Consider the following 19,135-nt stretch of genomic DNA (forward strand, 5'->3'; position numbering starts at 1 on the left):
CAGCGTGAGCGCTCTCGGAGGAGATTCGTGAGACGCGACGAGAGCGGAGTGGTCCGTGCGGTGGTGAGTAAGCCGCGCGCCGGTGTGTTAAAGCGGGCGATGCCGCGTACGGTACACGCACACATACACGGGTATCTGGGTGTATGCTCGATGAGACGCCCATGTACAGACACGCGGGGTACGTACCCGCTCGTGGGTACCGTGGCTCGATTGGGCGGGGAGACTGAATCCGCAGGCCGTGGCGGGTAGGTTAGTAAGTAGGTAGGTAGGTAGGTAGGTAGGTGAACCACGCGGGGAGAGCACACCGAGAGGAGACGCGTCCGCACGCGGCAAGGGGTCTGCGAGGGGAACGGCGCGCGAGCGCGCGGGATCGCGCGGCGTGGCCGGAGCAGGCGGATGCGCGTGTGGGTGCTTCGTGCGGGCCGCAATCTGCATGTATGTGTATATGTCTATGTACGTGTATGCGTGCCTGGTCTGCACGGGTGTGTGTGTGTGTGCGCGCGCGAAAGTGCGCGCGCGGACGATAGCGCGAAGGAGCTCCCCTGCGCGTTAACCGTGAGAAGAGACGTCGGTAAGGTAAGTGCTCTCCTCTCTTTCAGCTGTGGAGTAGCACCGCGCCGGCACGCGACCTGCCCTCCCCCTCTTCCTCCTCTTCCTCCTCCTGCACCTCCACCTCCTCCTCGTCCTCCTCCTCTTCCTCCTGCTTGCCCTTCCTCTGTACCGTCAGCATCCACTTCTTCGTGTTCCTTTTCCTACTCCGCCGCCGAAGGACGTCTCCCTCTAGCCCGCGTTTCCTCCGCTAGGTTCCTCCGGCGCTCTTCTGACTGTCCTTCCCACTCTCCTCCGATCCGCGCCGATCTGGACCCCGGCGAGGAGGTGGATGGTGTTGGTGCACCACTCCCACCCGATGGTCACCGACACACCGGAATCCTCCCGGGCGGCCGACAGTGCTCTCGCGGAAGCGAGAGGCAGACAGCGCGAAAGCGAGAGCAAGGGAGACAGCGAGAGGGAAAGAGAAAAGGAAAGACAGAGAGGTGGAGATAGGATGAGGAGTATCGAACAGTCACTATCTCTCCTCTATCGTTACTCGCGGTGCAACCTCCCAGGCAACTAATTCACCTTTGCAACTGTATCGACACCCTACCGCTGCTCCGTCGACCGCGAGTACGCGAGTCCTATCCTCTTCTTCTTTTTCTTCATTCCTCGTACCCCTACGGAATCAAATGTAACAGAAGAGATACGTATGAACAAGTCCGATAGTTTGCGTTTCCCAAGAACCACATTTGCCTGCAGAGTTCATCAAACGCCCAGTGCAATAATCTGTGCGAGGATACCCGATATGGGACACGGATAGGCCTGAGACCCTCCCGGTGTTGTGCCGCTAACTTTCGAGCTGCGCACCTCCGGCTCGATTCCGCGGTTTATTTAGTTACCACGTTGTCACGTTACCCGTCGACTTCCTGCTCGGTCCGCTTCGATTTCGGCCCGCTCGCAATCAAGATCGTGTCGGTATTTCAATTTCCTCCTTCCGATGCGGAAGCTCGCTACCGGAAATCGGAACCGTTTTCTCGCCGATGTTTATCGCGATGACTACTACTGTTTCTCTTCTCACCTCGCGACTACGCTAATTTACCTCTGCAACTGTATTGTCGCCCCACCATGGAACACGCTGCCCCAGTTCCTGAACTCTCCATGATGACAAGCCGGTTGTCCTAGGACCGGACCAGCTTGTCGTTACCGTTTGGTACTCTGCAGCTTAAGGGGGGAGCCTGCTTTAGAACGCTGAAAATAAGGTATATTTTACGAATTGTTTTTGGAGAAACTATACAGCGGATCATTATAAAACTTTGATGCATTTATTAGTACATGTTTAAAGATAAAAAAATTATTTTTTTATTTGAATATATCGCTTGTAGAGGTCGTCCTGGAGAAGTCTTAGTGCAGCCGCGTCGCCGGCATTGCAAATTGGTGAGCATTCTCCTGCCTCCAAATTTCGTCTAAACTGAAAAATTGAAATATCTTCTCGTTATTTATGAATTCCCATCGTCGATGAACCAAAGAGAGAAGAAAAAAGTTGAAAAGTGCCAAAATGGCGGAGCTTAGAACACAAAAGTACGATTTTTAGGCAAAGTTTTTGAACTTTTTCATGCAAAAATAATTGTTTAACTTAATGTTTTTATGAATATTAAAGGTTCATCGACGATGGGAATTCATAAATAACGAGAAAATATTTCAATTTTTCAGTTTGGATGAAATTTGGAGGCAGGAGAATGCTCACCAATTTGCAATGCCGGCTGCACTAAGATGCCTCCAGGACGACCTCTACAGGCGATATATTCAAATCAAAAAATAATTTTGTTTATCTTTAAACATGTACTAATAAATGCATCAAAGTTTTATAATGATCCGCTGTATAGTTTCTCCAAAAAAATTCGTAAAATTATACCTTATTTTCAACGTTCTAAAGCAGGCTCCCCCCTTAAGAGGTCTCAGCTCTCTCTCTCTATTTTCTCCTTTCGCTCTAATCGATCTCGTAACTTCGAAAGCGTATTTGATAGCCGTGAAGAATAGTCCTGTGATCCGTCACTCCATTTTTTAATCGACTCATAATCTCCGAGGAGATCGTAGTAATGTTATAGTACGCTACCACTTACGCAACGACAGTTTGTGGTCTGAACAGTACGTCGATTGTGACCGCTGGGTCGAATTCTTATATCACATTTGTTGAAAGTTTCTTTCCGTTTCGAGTCATCATCTACGTCGTTAAATCATGGAATTCTGCTCTGGGGACACGGTAGATCGAGATTTTCTGCGACCGCGAATATTAATTGCCCGATCGATCATCGCGCGCGAGGGAGATGGCACGGATAAAGGTGGGAGATGATCGCTTTGCATGAATAATTCATCTGCATTCTGTCATGCTTCAAGGAAAAACTTTTTACATCAGATTTTCCGTATTACTTACGTTCGTCATAGCATTATTCTCGCGTAAAACAAGATGTTTTCGTTTGAAATGACAAATGATAATTATTGGTTCAATTCAAGAGACATTTACAGTCTGAGGAAAATCTGACGCTCCGTGCGTAATAGCAATGTGACTATCTTCGCACAGAAAATTCGAATTTTATCGTTGTTTACTCACCTGCTTGATCTGCGCGACCGCGTTAATTACAGCCTGCACGATTTCTTACTCATCTTCAACGTCGGCGTGCTTGATGCATCGACGCGCGATGGAAACTTTATCCAAGTTGCGGCTTTCTGGGTCAATCTCCGGTTAGCTTCTCAGCTTTAAGCCGCTCGGGAAACTGAGCGTGGCGAATAAATCGAGGAGGCCGTATACGCCCCGAGACCTTAGATCATCGTGGATCCCCGTGGATCTCCTCGCTCGGTCTTGTTGCGCAACCCGGTGATCTCGGGCACGGCGGTCCTGACACAGTTACCTGGTCAGGGCGTTACGGCGGGAAGGGATTAAAAGGAACGGAAAAAAGAAGAAGCGGAGAAACGCGAGCCGCTCTCGAAGAGCCTTCCCTGGCTTCACGGTTTGATGACTTTTTTGCGACCTCTTGTTGCCCGACAAAAAGGCGCTCTCTGCGATCCCTCGGCGTGGCTTTTCTTCATTAAACATCGCGCCGTTTCGTCGACTGTTCTGGCGCGTGACGTGTTGCAACTCGCACAAATTTCGGCCTTCAACTCAGCACGCGGTCGCCGTCGCACCGTCGCTTATGCAAAAACTTGATTGCTCCTGCGACATTCCAATTGACGATGCTTGATGATGCTTCCATCGAATCCCGTTTCAGAGGATTGCACCGATAATAAATCTTCTCACAATTTTGCGTGACCGCTCGTGTAAAAAATTGCGATTTTATTGATATTGTGTACTATTTTGTGTTATATATTTTCACTATTTTCATAAATTAAAATTTATCTGCGACGTTCGTTTGCACGCGAATTAACGAAGTCTGCAAGAGAACCGGATGAACGACGGCCGAGGTTCACCGCGTTGGTGTCGCTTCAGGGTCGTCGATCGTGATATTTGAGGCTCATAGAGGCGGGTCGGAATTCGCGACTACGTCGCGACAGATTCTCCCTCTCTCGTGCATTCTATTCCCATACGACGACACCGTTCTGCCATGGGGTTGACGTCTATGCACGCGAGCACGCACACGCGTGCCCGCCGCGGAACCCGTCATTAGACGCCTACGCGGTCGAATATCGGTGAGGACAACATCACGATACCATGTTGTTGATGGTGTCGTTGTGTCGCGACAAAGGCCATGCGGAATCGCGTCGCCCTAGTAAGAACGTCGTTGACAATGGCGTGCGCGCACCGGAAGCCTCGCTCGCCGCCGCGCCATGGTGAAAGTTAATCATCCTAAACGCTCCTCTCGGAGATTAGCTGGATCGTCGGGATCCACTAGATGGAGATTGCTTCGATTCACCTCCTCGTTATGTTTATGAAAGTATTATTATGTTACAAGCATGTTCTGAAGGTTTTAATAAATACAATTAAGTAAATGTACATACAATTAGCAAGCAATACATAATAGAGCAGTTACATGAGAAAAAATATCAAAAATATAAAAAAAGGATTGAAAATTATAAATTAGCCAGAAGGGTATAAAAAATACAGAGAATTTCTTGAGTTTTATGTTTCCATTGTTGTCCGAAGTGGTGAATCATTTTAGTGGAACTAAGTATCGTGTAAATGGTATCGAAGTTGGTAAGAATGGTAAGAGAAATAACATGCGGCCACCGTAAAAACGGAGATCACTCTTGGACAATGGACCCAACACTTTGCCGCGTCGAGCGGCTTAAATCTCGATGTGCTAATAGAGATATCGTAACACCCTCCCGATTTCCATGGGCTATGGGTCGCCTGGATGGTCGCAACTCGTCTTTATTGTCGATGATCGGATCCTGTTCCGATTCTCGCCAGCTCGATGCAATTTTCGTGTTGTCCCGTGAGCGCAACAACGCTGGTCGGCCGCTTTAAATCTTGTTTTAACGACGCCCGAGATAAGGCAAGTATGAAGATCTCGCTCGGTCGCCCGCAGGCTGCTGGTAGACCCTCCAACTTGCACAATTTTCGAGTCAACTTCTGCAAACGCTTCAAGGGGTAATTACGAAAGGACATCGGCGATGAAGAAAGAAGCTCTGCGGGCTACTTCTAAACTTCGAACCAGCTCTGCTCCCGTAACCAAGTCTCGATTATTTTGTTGACACCTCGCGTACGAACGGCGAACATGTTCCTATTTCTAGCCAAATGTTATAGACTACTGATGAACGTGTATGTCCAATTGTCCATTAAAGATGTTCAAGAGCACCCAACATCTGAAATATGTAACTATACAGTGCGTTAAAATAAAACGTGTAACTATTGGGTCGTCCGGAAAGTTCGTGCCGATTTTTAATAGATGGCGTTGGAACATGTCTGAATATATCAATGTTATTGAAAACATACGATTTATATACATATGCTTAAAGGTGACATTTCAACGCATCTTTAGGAAAAAAGTTGTTTCAGATTAATTGATTCGTGTCAGTTTTGTACTCTTTTGAAGATGGAAGAAAACAAAGAACATTTTAGACACTTGATGCTTTTCTATTACCGGAAAAGCAAAATGCCTCACAAGCAACAAATTCGATATGTTCTGTTTACGGAGAAGGCGCTTTAGCTGAAAGAACCGTACGTAAGTGGTTCGCTAAGTTTAGAGCTGGTGATTTTAACCTTAAAGACCAAGAACGCTCGGGCAGACCCTCTACTACTGATGATGACCAACTCAAGACACTGATCGAGAATAACCCGCGCTACACGACACATGAATTAGCAGAGATACTGAAAATATCGAAAACCACTGTCCACGATCATGTAGTGAAGCTTGGTTACGTAAGTCGCTATGATGTATGGGTTCCGCATAATTTGGCCGAAAAAATTTAATGGATCGCATTTCCATCTGCGACTCGCTGTACAAGCGCAACGAAAACGTACCATTTTTGAAGCAATTAGTGACGGGTGACGAAAAATGGATCATTTACAACAATGTAGAACGAAAAAGATCCTGGGGTAAGCGAAATGAACCAGCATTAACCACTCCGAAAGCCGGCCTTCATCCAAAAAAAGTCATGCTCTGTGTCTGGTGGGATTGGAAAGGAATCCTATATTATGAGCTCCTACCACACAACCAAACGATAAATGCAGATAAGTACTGCTCGCAACTGGACGAATTAAAGACAGCGATTCAGGAAAAACGTCCAGAATTAGCTAATAGGAAGGGCGTCGTGTTCCATCAGGACAATGCCAGACCTCATGTTTCTTTGACTACCCGACAAAAATTGTTGGAGTTTGGCTGGGATGTGCCACCTCACCCACCGTATTCACCAGACATTGCACCTTCAGACTTTCACTTATTTAGGTCTTTGCAAAATTCTCTTAGCGGCAAGAACTTCAACTCTTTGATCGACATAAAAAACCACCTTGAGGAGTTTTTCGCCGAGAAACCTAAGAAGTTCTGGGAGAATGGAATCTTCCAGTTGCGTGAAAGATGGACGAAGGTTGTGAAACAAAACGGTGCATACATAAGTCAATAAATATTTATCGACATAAAAAAATGTTGCCTTTGAATTTTCCTTCAAAATCGGCACGAACTTTCCGGACGACCCAATAGATTCACAGCAAGAGCAACTGCGTGACTCCCAATTGATGAGCGCAAGGATTCATCCCCCCCGCGGGCATGTTCGATGAACAAGTGCATTTATCATATACGGTAAGAGCGATCGGCACAGAAGGGGCAAGGCGATTTCTGTACTCTCGTGGATTGGTCACCAAGAACGTCGTGTTTTCAGTGGGAGGAGCGCGTGTTGTGCTACGAATGCTACGGCCGCGCATAGCGAAAATGCATAATGCATGCCTACGTAACTGTCAGCGATATGTGAGCATCCACGAGGCGGTTTCGTTACACCTCTTCGTGTTACGCGGCACGCAATCACGTTTCTTTGTGTACGCGCGCGCACGCATGAATTGTACTTCTGCCAGCTGGATGACGAATCGAGCCACGTCCGATTCGATAAGGATCTCCATGCGGACAGAAACGCTCACCGCGCGTTCGCCGGATACTTTTGCGGAACGACGTCGCGCGGTTTGTGCAAAAGTAAATTTGCAGAGAGTCGACGCCTCGGTAGTTACGCCATGGCTTATGGATGCTAGAACAACAATGCACAATATTAGAATATAATAGAAGATATGTGCTATATTACTTTTTTCCTTTTTCTATAGACAAAGGATGTCACTTTTGATGATGCGGTCGCTAGATGGTTCGTTTTCCTGGATATAATCAGCAGGCGCAATTCTCTAATGAGATCTTAACTGGTGAATCACTGAAGAATGTTCACTGTTTGGATGGCGCACGTTTGTCTCCAGGTGTGCGAGGATACTTGTGGACTTGACACAATCCTCGACTTTGAACATTACACTTTCGATAAAACGTCAACTGCTATGTCGTTGACGCATAGGAAGTGCATCGAACGAGTGCAGCTCCATTGTTGATTTACATACAGAACGTATTGTTGTAGTCTACATAACAATTTTTGCGTTAGAAGATAAAGACATCTTTGTTTTTATAGAATCACATTATTACGTCATCCATTAATCTCTAAAAGAATGACCGAAGCAATTTTTATGTTCCATCATAATTAACATCGAGAGAAGTAATTTTTCTTATAAATTTATCTGTATACTGTAATTTAATAATTTTAATATCAAATTGAATAATGAATTTTTTCATAATTAATGATGAAATTCTTTTGCATGTTGTATTACTGTTACCAAAACGATCGAGTAGTTGCAAAATGTGATTTGTCACTTGGATCACTTGGTATTTCTGGCATGCGATGGTCAGCCCGAAGCGGTCCTTGAAAAGCACCAGAATGACGCAATTGGAGCTACATGCCTTTGGTATACTCATCCACCTCACGCATGCCTAATCTGCCAATCGTGTTCAGTGATTATCTTTTTCTCTTTCTACCGTCTCCTCCCTCTCGCGGGCGTAATTGGGTCAGTGGCAGAAATATTTCTCGCTCTCTCCAGATGTTTAAATAGTAAACGGCATTGTACATTTGTTTAAATGATGCACATTGTCATGACACTTAATATTCTTTTCATAAGGATAAGGATATTAAATTAATAATTACAGAAAGATTAATTCTCCAAATCAATTTTGTACATCAAAGTATAATCTTGAGACAATTTTTAAATAAGTAATAGTAAATGAATATTAAAATACATTTATCGCATGAAAAACATATTTAGTTTTCGCGATTTGTCTCGTGATAATTTCTGAATTAGATCGATAATGTTAATTCGATGTTACGGTAATGTAACGATAGTTGTCATTATCATTCCTAAATTATTTGCTGTCTTGTATCTTCCATTTTCCATTTTAATCATGGGCTAATGGCCAGATTTCCCTCTCTATCGGGATTATTCCCCCTCTCATGATTCGGCGTGTCTTGATCCTCCTCGTCGATTACGAATCGACCGTAATTATTACGATATCTGGCTCGCAGGCGATTCGGTATTTAGGATGACGTCAACTTTGTTAATGTCGATGTCGATTTGTCGTCTTCAATAGAATAACTTATGCCATGTATAAGAGTGTTGTTACCAGTACTGGAACAGTTGTTTGTTAGAATAATAAATGCAGAATTGTGAATTTTTATTATTTATATATAAAGGAGAAATGAACGATTTGTCACACAAGGTGTTCAATAATGTACGAAGACAAACACAGGCAAAAGCGCGTTCATAGCGCGTGGAAGATATCAAGATGCGCATAAATGCGTGAGCAATTGCCGCTTCCATAATTATCCGCCAAATCGCGCATTGTTCGTCCCATTGACAGTATCATGAACACCACCCAGTGGATCGTGGGCACGCGTATTGTTATATTGCAGAGATGCACGTGGTCGACACTAACTACCGCACTTTAGCAGGTTGTGCTGTCGAACAAAGCAGAATAATTGCCTGATAATTCTTGCGTTTCGACACGCTGATCGTACGCGATCGACATCCTCCAATATATCGACAATTGCAATATCTCCAACTTGCAAAACATTTCTATTTATCAAGTATATAAAAACATGTTTCTCATTAAAAATTCACATTTGAACAGAATAACAGCGTCTGGAAAATATAATAATTTGTTATATTCTCATCATGATGATATGACATTGTCATCGTCTTTTTGAATGCTTTTCTTTAATACTTTTGACTTCAAATCTACAAAAATTGCAAAATATCGAAATAATCTAACATCTCGTATTATAGATCGAATACCGATTTACGTAATCACGTTTGACATTGTCGATATTCGACAATACACTGTTCGAACGTTGATCTCCATACACGACAGAGAATGTGGATACAACTAGACGGGTCATTGTTTATCGAAATTCTAACTTCCGGTCTGAAAGTTTTTTTTAATGAGACATGGTATTTTTTATTACGGATTCGGATTCTACGCGAGAAAACATGCAACTTTTGTCTGAAACATTTTTCCGAAAAATGTCATCTTATGTCCTTAAAATGATCTTCAAGATGAGTTTTGAGGACATTTTAAGGACATAAGATGACATTTTTCGGAAAAATGTTTCAGACAAAAGTTACTTACTTTTCGATGGAGAATAAGAATCTGTAATAAAAAGTTGGGGTTTCAATTTAAGAAATTTAAGGTGATCTTCGCGTGACCTTCAAACGACTATTCAAGGTCAAACCAATGGTATCATCTTATGTCCCCCTCGAAATCGTGACATGTCTGTCTGAAACATTTTTTCGTATCTCTTTTAGTTTTTTAAAAATTCGACTGTATAAATTAAAATGGGCCACCCTGTATAACGACTATTCACTGAGAAAAATTTTCATCGGATAAACCGATTGCATAGTAACAAACGGATATATCTCCTTTTAAAGTGCATAAAAGACAAAGGAAAATGATCGGACATATCCGATGAAGGTAATCGGAAAACAAAATTAACAATCGGAAAACTATTTAATCGGTTTATCCGATGAAAAATTTTGCTCGGTGTTTTAATTTGGAAATCCATAATTTACGAAAGCGCGCGCATAGACGCGCGTAAAACCGCGAGCGTCCACGGCCGAGCGTTTCCAGCCGCATTCGCGAGTGCAAGGGGCTAACGCACCCTCGGAAGTCGAACAGAGTGACCCGCGTTCGTGAGGATAGCACCGCGTTAATTCATGGCATTTTGTACCCGGTGATTATGCACTTACACGCCCGCCGAAGCGCATCCGCACCGCGGCGAGTGTCTCTCCCTCCGTACGTATATACGTATGCGCGAGTGCGCCCGCCTCGCGCGAGTGCACGTGAGTGCATTACACGCGACCTGTGTCCCGGGTTGCTTCATTCCATTCGCGATATTCCACATTCTTCCCACACGTGTAAGAACACATCGGTAGGTACACGGTGCCCGAGATGCCTGACGCTGATACGAACTGTTGGGTCGCCGTCACTACTACGCGCGCCATTTATGGGGGGGGGGGGGGGGGGGCAGGAGAACATCGGAACCGTTTACGGGGCACACCGGCTACGTCCCACCGGAAAAATCCTCGCCGCTTCTTAACGCCTGGGAAGCTAGTTCCTGCACTGAGAAAAATGATTTGATTGTATCAACAAGACGTATCTGATAGAATGCATTTTGGTTAAACTAACCAAGAATTTCTAGTTATCACGATAGGACTGGATATTTTATAACTAGGACGTTTGATAGACTGCACTATAAGAATTTGGTTAGTATTTTCCAGTTGGATCTATAAAACTTCTAGTTATATTACACTAGACATAAGAACAAACGAAGATGCAATCAGAATTCTGGTTAATCGCAGGGCACTCCAGCAGCATTCTATTGTTTCGTGTCGTGCGTGTTGATCGGCACGGACGGCACGTTTTCCTCCTGTAGTGAAATGAAATTAGTTAGTGGAATGGCTGGTGAAGCGATGGCGGATGAAAAAACGTGTTCTCTTCTTATATTTTTTTATACAGGGTGTCCCGTAATAATCGCCTAACCTCTCGTATGCCAATAGAGCAGATCGAGATGAAGAGAAAAGTCCCATACCATTTTGCGATATTCGCAATAATAATCCTATACCTCGAGCGGCGCGGCACTCGCCACCGCGCGCTCTGGATTCGCTTGACTTTAATATGCAATATTTCGATTATTATTGCGAATATCGCAAAATGATACGGGACTTTTCTGTTCATCTCGATCTGCTCTATTGACATGCGAGAGGTTAGGCGATTATTACGGGACATCCTGTATAAATATCAACATGATATTTCATTTACAGCAATCCAAGAAAACTCACGGTAATGAAACAGAAAAACGTTTCTTTTCACTAAACAGTCATGTTAATTTAACTAAATACATTTAGTATTATTATCAAGAAAATCTGGTAAATTTAACAGGAAGGAATTAATCATGCTCATCTGGTAATTCCCAAAGGAATTCTGATTCGTCCATTTTCCAACAGACAAACTGGAACCTACCAGATTTCTAATTAATGCAACCAGATTTTTTTTCAGTGTGATAGGGGGACATAGGGCAGCGTAATCGAGCTATCGAGCGATTCAATGGGGGGCGAAATATATAACTCTCCCATGCAATTAAACTTTGATACCCCGTCTAAGGATTACACATAATTTATGACGCGATGACTGAATCTGATACGCGTGCGTGGTAAATTGGCGTGTAATTTTGGTGGTGTAAAATGTGATAAATTAACACGCCTACAGCTCGTGGCAATTACTTGTTTCATGTAAATCCCGTAAATTGAAATTGACTTAGTCTCCAAACGGTTGTGCGATTAAAGCTGTTTCTCAGACATATTGAACCATAAAATAGTCTTCGCGTAAATCTCTCTGTGTGTGTAATCTGTGTGTGTAAGGTGTAACAAAGAAAATTACGAAAGAGGCCGCCGCGGCGAGCTCCGAGGGTACAGCAGGGAAAGCTTGTGCAATGTCAAGGCAGAACGTATCCTGCAAACGAGGCGTGCGCTTGCAGGAATTTGGGAAGGGCGCAGATTACGGTAATAAGTATGCCGGATACGCGAGCCATGAATTTCGAGAATTCGCGGTCGTCCAAGAGCGGCTAACCGCAACGAGATACCACGGAGATTGAAACGGGAAGGCGCAGCACCGTCTATGGTGTTTCTCAATGAGCGGTAAATGCTCCGGCGGGAGGATGCGGGGGACCGTGATGCGACTGTGGGAGGTGGCAGGCACGTGAGATACGGTTTAAAGTTCTCATAGTTCTGCACCCCCTTCTCCCCCTGCTGCTTCTCACTCTCCTCTACTGCCCCATGGAACACCGTGGGCGCAGGAAAAGGGTTTCACCGCCGTTTTAATGCGCGACGGGTGTACGTACGCGAGTTGCACGTAACCAGCCTCGCTCGATTCGCGACTAAGTCAGAGGGAAATTATGACCGCGAATGGCTTCATTACGGCACGCGAGCGAAATCGAACCGACGTCCGAGTAAAGTACATCTCGCGCATCGGGAACAAATGATCGCCGTTACGTCCGAATTTCCCGAGTCGCTAATGCGAGTCAAATAACGTTAACGCGCACATTCACGAACACAAACGAGTGCATAAAGGACTTCTTTACGTAGCAGAGATTCAGAGAAAATTCAGTATAGGGATAGCAAACTTGCGAGGGAACCCAGGTGTGCCAGTGCGAAAGTGGTGACCCATTATCGCAGCTGCGGGGGAAGTCACCGACATGGATCGTCCCAGCCGACTCACCCGAGAATGTTTCGAAAGGCCTTAACAGGATAAACAGATGCGTCCGTAAATAAGATTTTCACGAGCTCGGCCGTTCCCACGTTAAAATCGCGCGGTTTAACACACACGACTAATGAAGGCGCATATTGTTACGTTGCAGATGACGAGAGATTCTGTTGAGGTTTATATCGATCAGCAAGAAAAGTTCGAAGATATGAGAAGACGGTGTCGCGAATGTATTTGGCTATATTGATACCAATTATGCGACAATTATTCTATTAATGTTGAAACCGCAACTTTCCTATATAGTTTTCTTACTCTAACAAAGTTGTTTTTCTGATTAATTACAGTTGCAATCTCTATTTCATTAAATGACCTATCATTAGAGTCCGTTAATGATTCTTTTTACGAGCTGGATCAATCTTCGCGAAATTGCGCGCGATGCTTTCGACGTCCGAGTTGCCTCATATCTCATCCCGTCGCTTCATCAATGAAGCGCGTCTATCGCGTATCGACATTACCCACGTGTATAATCACAATCTCCGTCGACTTATTCACTTTCACTCGCTTCATTCACTCCGGTGCCGCTATCGAGCGTCTTCGACGACGAGAGCCAGTGGCAATTCTCGATCCGCTGCTGATCATCTTTCCGCTTCGAGGAATCCCGTTCCCAATAATACCGTAAACCGTGCGGTACACTTCCCTTTCCCGCGCGAACTCCTCGAAAGAAACCGAGATAGGCAAAAAATCTTAGCGACAGATCCCCAGGGTATTCTGAAACATTTATTTCACGGTTCTCTGTTTTCCGAGTAGTAAAACATAAAATGCTGCGTTCGAGTCCCCAGAACAAAACGGTCGTAAAACACAATTAGGCAGGACAAACCTGAATCCGTCAAATTATCTCGCTGATTCTCCGAGCTTCCAAATTGAATAACGATGTTTTTAAGAAAGCAGAGCTTGCCTCAGGCAGTCTTGCCATTTGGCAGAGCGAAAACGTTCTCAATCCTTTTTCCGCGCTTTCCGCTTGCGGAGGCTTCGTATCGTCCAGTTATTCCTGAGGATTCGCAAAAATCATGAAGGTCTGATAAAATTATCAGACCTTCATGATTTTTGCGAATCCTCAGGAATAACTGGACGATACGAAGCCTCCGCAAGCGGAAAGCGCGGAAAAAGGATTGAGAACGTTTTCGCTCTGCTTTTACTCCGCTCATCCGAAAACTCGTCAGTCCTGCGGATCAGAGCTGCGGATTTCTACTTAATACTCGGGGCGGCTAATCATGCATTATACATGTGTGTGGTGTGCACGCATGCACGCGAGTGCACGCGCGCACTCGCGCCTAGAGTGCGGTCTCTCTTAACGGGCGCAGCGTGAGCAACGGGAGCGGAGTGCCGCTCGTCGGGGTGGGGTTTACGGGCACCGGGCCGTGCCGGTGGAAGTTTAGCTCTTCGGTTTTACTTTCTAAGATCTTTTCCCTCCCGCCCGCTCGCCGCCTCGCCTCTCTTCCTGGATACTCGCGATACCGTCGTACGACGACCGCGGCCGCACACCTACTCTCGCGCGAGAGCAGACTGCAAAAATTCCCCTCTTCCTCCCTCCGACCCTCCCTATCCTCTCACCCTCCTGCCGCCCGTCACCTCGTTCCCGACGTTCTTTCACGAAATTCGTTCTGCTCCTTTTTTTGCAGCAGCAGCAGAAGAAACGGACGCCGGTCGGTTAATAGTCGATAGGCGAGATGTGCTCCGGATTTCTTGTCTACGTCGCAGGTTCGCGAGTGACTTTTTGCCGCCCCTCCGTGTCGCGTTCGCAGCTCTGGAATCGCGTGATCTGAAATGAATTTTAATTCCGGGATTAACACACGGACGGAATACGTACGTGTGCATAGATATATCGCGCGGTTTTCATACGTCCCAGACCGCTGGCCAATCGATCCGTCTCCTCCTTGTCGACGTCTCGATCGGTTTCACCGGGAGATCGCTGAGCGTTCGCCGAGCCGCGAGAGTCCTTCAAGATTCCGTTCGAGATGGACGAACAACGGTATTAGAAATCGCTGGTCGTTAACGCTGCCTCACCGTGACGCGATCGGCAGTTTTTCCTTCATCTTTCCTGCCAGTGCCATTTTAAAATTCGTACGCGAGGCTCGCGCGTGTGGGAGCGTGCAGAGCGTGCAAGCGTTCGCGCGCGCTACGCGAGCGGAGACCACGCCAGGGTGGGGTCCCCTCGCATCCGACTTGGCGTTTTCAGTTTCACTTTCTAAGTCGTCGTTTCCCCTCCGTTCCTCCACTTGAGGCCACCTCGCGGGAGCGATCTGGGCTCCGGAGCAGTCAGCCACCCCACGCCCTGCTATTCGCTCGACGCCGCTCGCGGATGCAAGGATCGAGAGATCCACGAGCCGCTCGATCGACGCGCAGTCGTTCCCGTTGCACGGGAAATCATCGCCAGCCGGGGAAATCGGCCTTTCGCCGAATTCATTGATTTCCGGCGCTTTGATCTTTAAATTTCTTTTTTATTTAGCTAACAGCTACCTGCTCTTCGAAATTTTCCGATATAAATGTATGACGGGTTTTTATTATACAGGGTGTCCCGGGTTTTAACCGACAAACTGCGGGAGCATATTCTACTAGTGGAAATAAGAAAAAATTCTTATATCGAGTTTGCTTAGAAATGCTTTATTACAAAGTTATAAACCAATATTGAAAAGGAATATGAGATAAGTAACAACGGAACATAGTGTAGAATTTGGAAGGTCGAAGATGTTTATGTTACGTGTATTCACATGTATTCATGTTCACTATGTTGAAACGATTCAGTATGATTGTTACTTTCACAAGAGTAGCTGTTAGATTTCAATCGTCGTGTGAACTAGCAATTACTATCAGAATGCCAAAAGTGTTTTCAAATGAGGAATGCACTGATATTCATTTCGTGTACGGATTCTGTGACGGAAATGCACGAGCTGCCGTACGAGAGTATCAACGTAGATTTCCTAACAGGAGAGTACCAGGTAGATTTAAAGCAACGAATTACTAATTCAGTTACTGAGATGCAAGAAAATTTTCAGGAATGTCGTACCGTAACAAATTCTGTACTACGTCGATGTCTAGCTTGTATCGATGTGCAAGGACAACATTTTGAAATGCGTCACTAAATCATTGCGTAGATAATTTTTATTTTTGTGAAAAAATCCGTTGTTACTTATCTGATATTTCTTTTCAATATTGGTTTATAACTTTGTAATAAAGCATTTCTAAGCAAACTCGATATAAGAATTTTTTCTTATTTCCACTAGTAGAACATGCTCCCGCAGTTTGTCGGTTAAAACCCGGGACACCCTGTATAAGAATAAAAACGATTTTGTTTTAATTCATTTATGATATTATATATCATTACGCTTAAGAGCGGGAATTTCTTGTTAAAGACAACTTGCTTAATCCTTACTATTTATCAGATGGTATATAAGCAGAGTACAAGAATGTATTTCACAAGATGGAAGATAAAGAGCGCACGATTAATGCCTCTTTTTGCGGGAATGTCTTACTTAACGACACGGTATTCAAGGTGCCGTTTTCGTGTACCAGTTCTGGACTTCGCAGCCGTGACATACGAGGACAACGACGACGCACGTGGGTGCGAAATGTGAAATCGTTAACCAGAAGCACTCGAGGTATTCGAGGAGGGTCTCGGATGCGGTGTTATTATCTACCGGCGCGAGGGCCGGTTTCCACGGAGAGATTTATTCTCGAATTCACCGGTGAATTTAATTGGATCGGTCGCAAGGGCGGCGCGACCGCTGCCCTCGTCGCCGTCGTTCTCGTTGTATTCTTCCAGAGATCCGACACTTTCTTCACGGTCCGCGACAATTCAAATTGGATCCCGTCTACGCGAGACGGATTTATTTGGCAAGTTATCCACGTTGCTAAAGAAGGAGTAGAAGCCAGCAATTTCTTCGATCCCGTCCCGGAAGTCCCGCAGACAGTTGCTTCTTGGGGTCATTAGCAGCACCGTAGTTAAGCAGAGAAACGTTAACCCGTTGACTGCATTTGTCCACTACAGTAGACACCTCCTTTATCACTCGCGTGAGATATATCAGTCATGTTTCTTATCGATTGGAACAACACAAATTTTTCAAATAACATCTACAGAATACGAAAGTAATAATAACCTAACTATTGCTTTGTTACTCTTCAGGAATGAATACATTATTGTTGTATCAATTGAATGAGATTAATTGTATAACGAAGGTAAATGAAAAAATAGTTCCGTTAAAAATAAGAATACTAATTTTCCAAGGTAATTACTGTTGGTTATGATTGTTTACGATGTATTTAATACGGCAGGCATGGTTACATTCATTATTTTCGCTTGAACAAAATTTGAAAGCCACGTCAAAAACGTGTCTACTGTAGTGGACAAATGCAGTGAACGACCCTATTGTGATTAAACCTATATATTCTAAATGCGTCGATCTGAGAGAATTAAAAAGAAAGAAGCTCTTTTGAACAAATTTTTATCACTTCTCGGTGATGGAAATGAGTTGGAAGTGGATGAGCTCGATCTCGATAACGACTCGGAACACCCCAGAATACATAGTAATATTATTCTAACGCACTCTTCTTTGCTCTCAATTTTGTAAATAATTTTCTGAATTATTATATTTTTGGAAAGATGTGAATCTGGAAGACTTTGAAAATGTGGGAGAAGACAAAAGCTCAGCGTTGCAAACAACAAGGATGCAAATCTAAAACTTTCATTTTCTGTGAAAAATGTAAAGTTAATTTATGTATTAATCGTAAAAATAATTGTTTTAAAAAATATCATTCTCAAATACAAGAATAGCTACGTCAATTTTATATTTCTATAATCTCAATAAATGTAATTTAAATAAAGTCATTGAAAAAGACCCGTTGGCTGCATTTGTCCACTCCAGTAGACAATTCTTTCCAGCCGTCTGTGACGTTTGTTACTATTAAGAACTACTTAGAAAGTCTTAGAATTATCATTTTTTCTCATTTTTATCTAAGAAAAAATTTTTATACAAGTAACAAAAAAGATGCAGTGAACGGGTTAAATAAATGGTATCTGCATGCTTTATATGGCATGCAATATAATAGGACATTCATAATTTCTTTTCTTTTTGGAATTCCATACGCCATCTCAATACGTGAATCTCGATGCATCGTCCCGTTTTAATCACCTCGCGAAAGAGTTTCACCGATTTACGCGCGAAACCACCCCCGACACCACACAACCGCGGCGCAAGAAAGTCGTCGTCATCGTCAGTTTGACAGTAGTGATAAATTGAGGTTTAGCGGCGAGCGAGGACGGTGTTAATTCGCTGTCGTTATCGATGCTTCCGCGACGAGAAAAATCTGATGCCGACGCGACATGGCCCGACACCGCTTGTGGCTTGTAATTATAATTAATCGTGCGCGCTGTCGCTGTGCTCGCGCGAGCGACGCGGCGATGCGCGCGAAAAATCTTAACGAGCCACACTGGTGGACGCTTCGGTTAACTCTGTTCACGCACGGGAGATTTAATTATCATATTACGCGGCGACGCGTGCGTGAAAAATAAATTGTATCGCGCGAGAGATTTATGGATTCGCGATACAATAACTGTTTATTAACGCGTGGTTCAATGAGAATCACGCCGAACGGAGCTTGCTTGATTTTTCACTCGCTCCACGGAAAGCTGACATGGTAGATTAACTTTTCGGAGGGAAAGGAGAGAACGAAGCAGGGGAGGATACAATGATAGCTGAAAATTGCAGGCCAAACAGGTTCTACCGTTCCGGAAGCGCGTTTCTATTAAGCGATCTTACGGATCGGTTAATTTCCTGCGCCTGCGATTAAACTGTTACCCGTGCGGAAACTTTATGTCGCGGAAACAAAATGCAAACTCGACGGGCGGGTGCAGCGCGCCGCGCTGACAATTTATTGGCAATTAAACGTGCCGCGGATCGAACGCGCGCAACGCGTCCGTCCGCGTTCCTTTAAATTCGCTGGCGCGTACGTCTGTCGACTGCTCGAAACGAATGGTCGATCTAAAGCACCGTGTTGGAAGTCACAAATCCGCTTTACCGTTATCAAACGCGCCCGTCGAACGTCGCCGCGAAAGCTGGACCGTTCGCCGAATCGAAATTCGCGATACATCGAAATACTCGACAAAAAGTATCGCTCCTCGTCCATGATCCAAGCGTTTTACGGGCGTCCGCCCGTAACGAGCGGCGGATTTCTGAAATCATCCGCTTCCCCTTTCCCGTTACGGTTTAATCAACGGCTTCCTCGGGAGCATAATGGACGCCGGATGAGAGAAAAGAGAAAGAGAGACATCCTCCCGGCGTAATCCT

Source organism: Ooceraea biroi, chromosome 2 (assembly GCF_003672135.1).
Source record: "Ooceraea biroi isolate clonal line C1 chromosome 2, Obir_v5.4, whole genome shotgun sequence".
Taxonomy (NCBI): domain Eukaryota; kingdom Metazoa; phylum Arthropoda; class Insecta; order Hymenoptera; family Formicidae; genus Ooceraea; species Ooceraea biroi.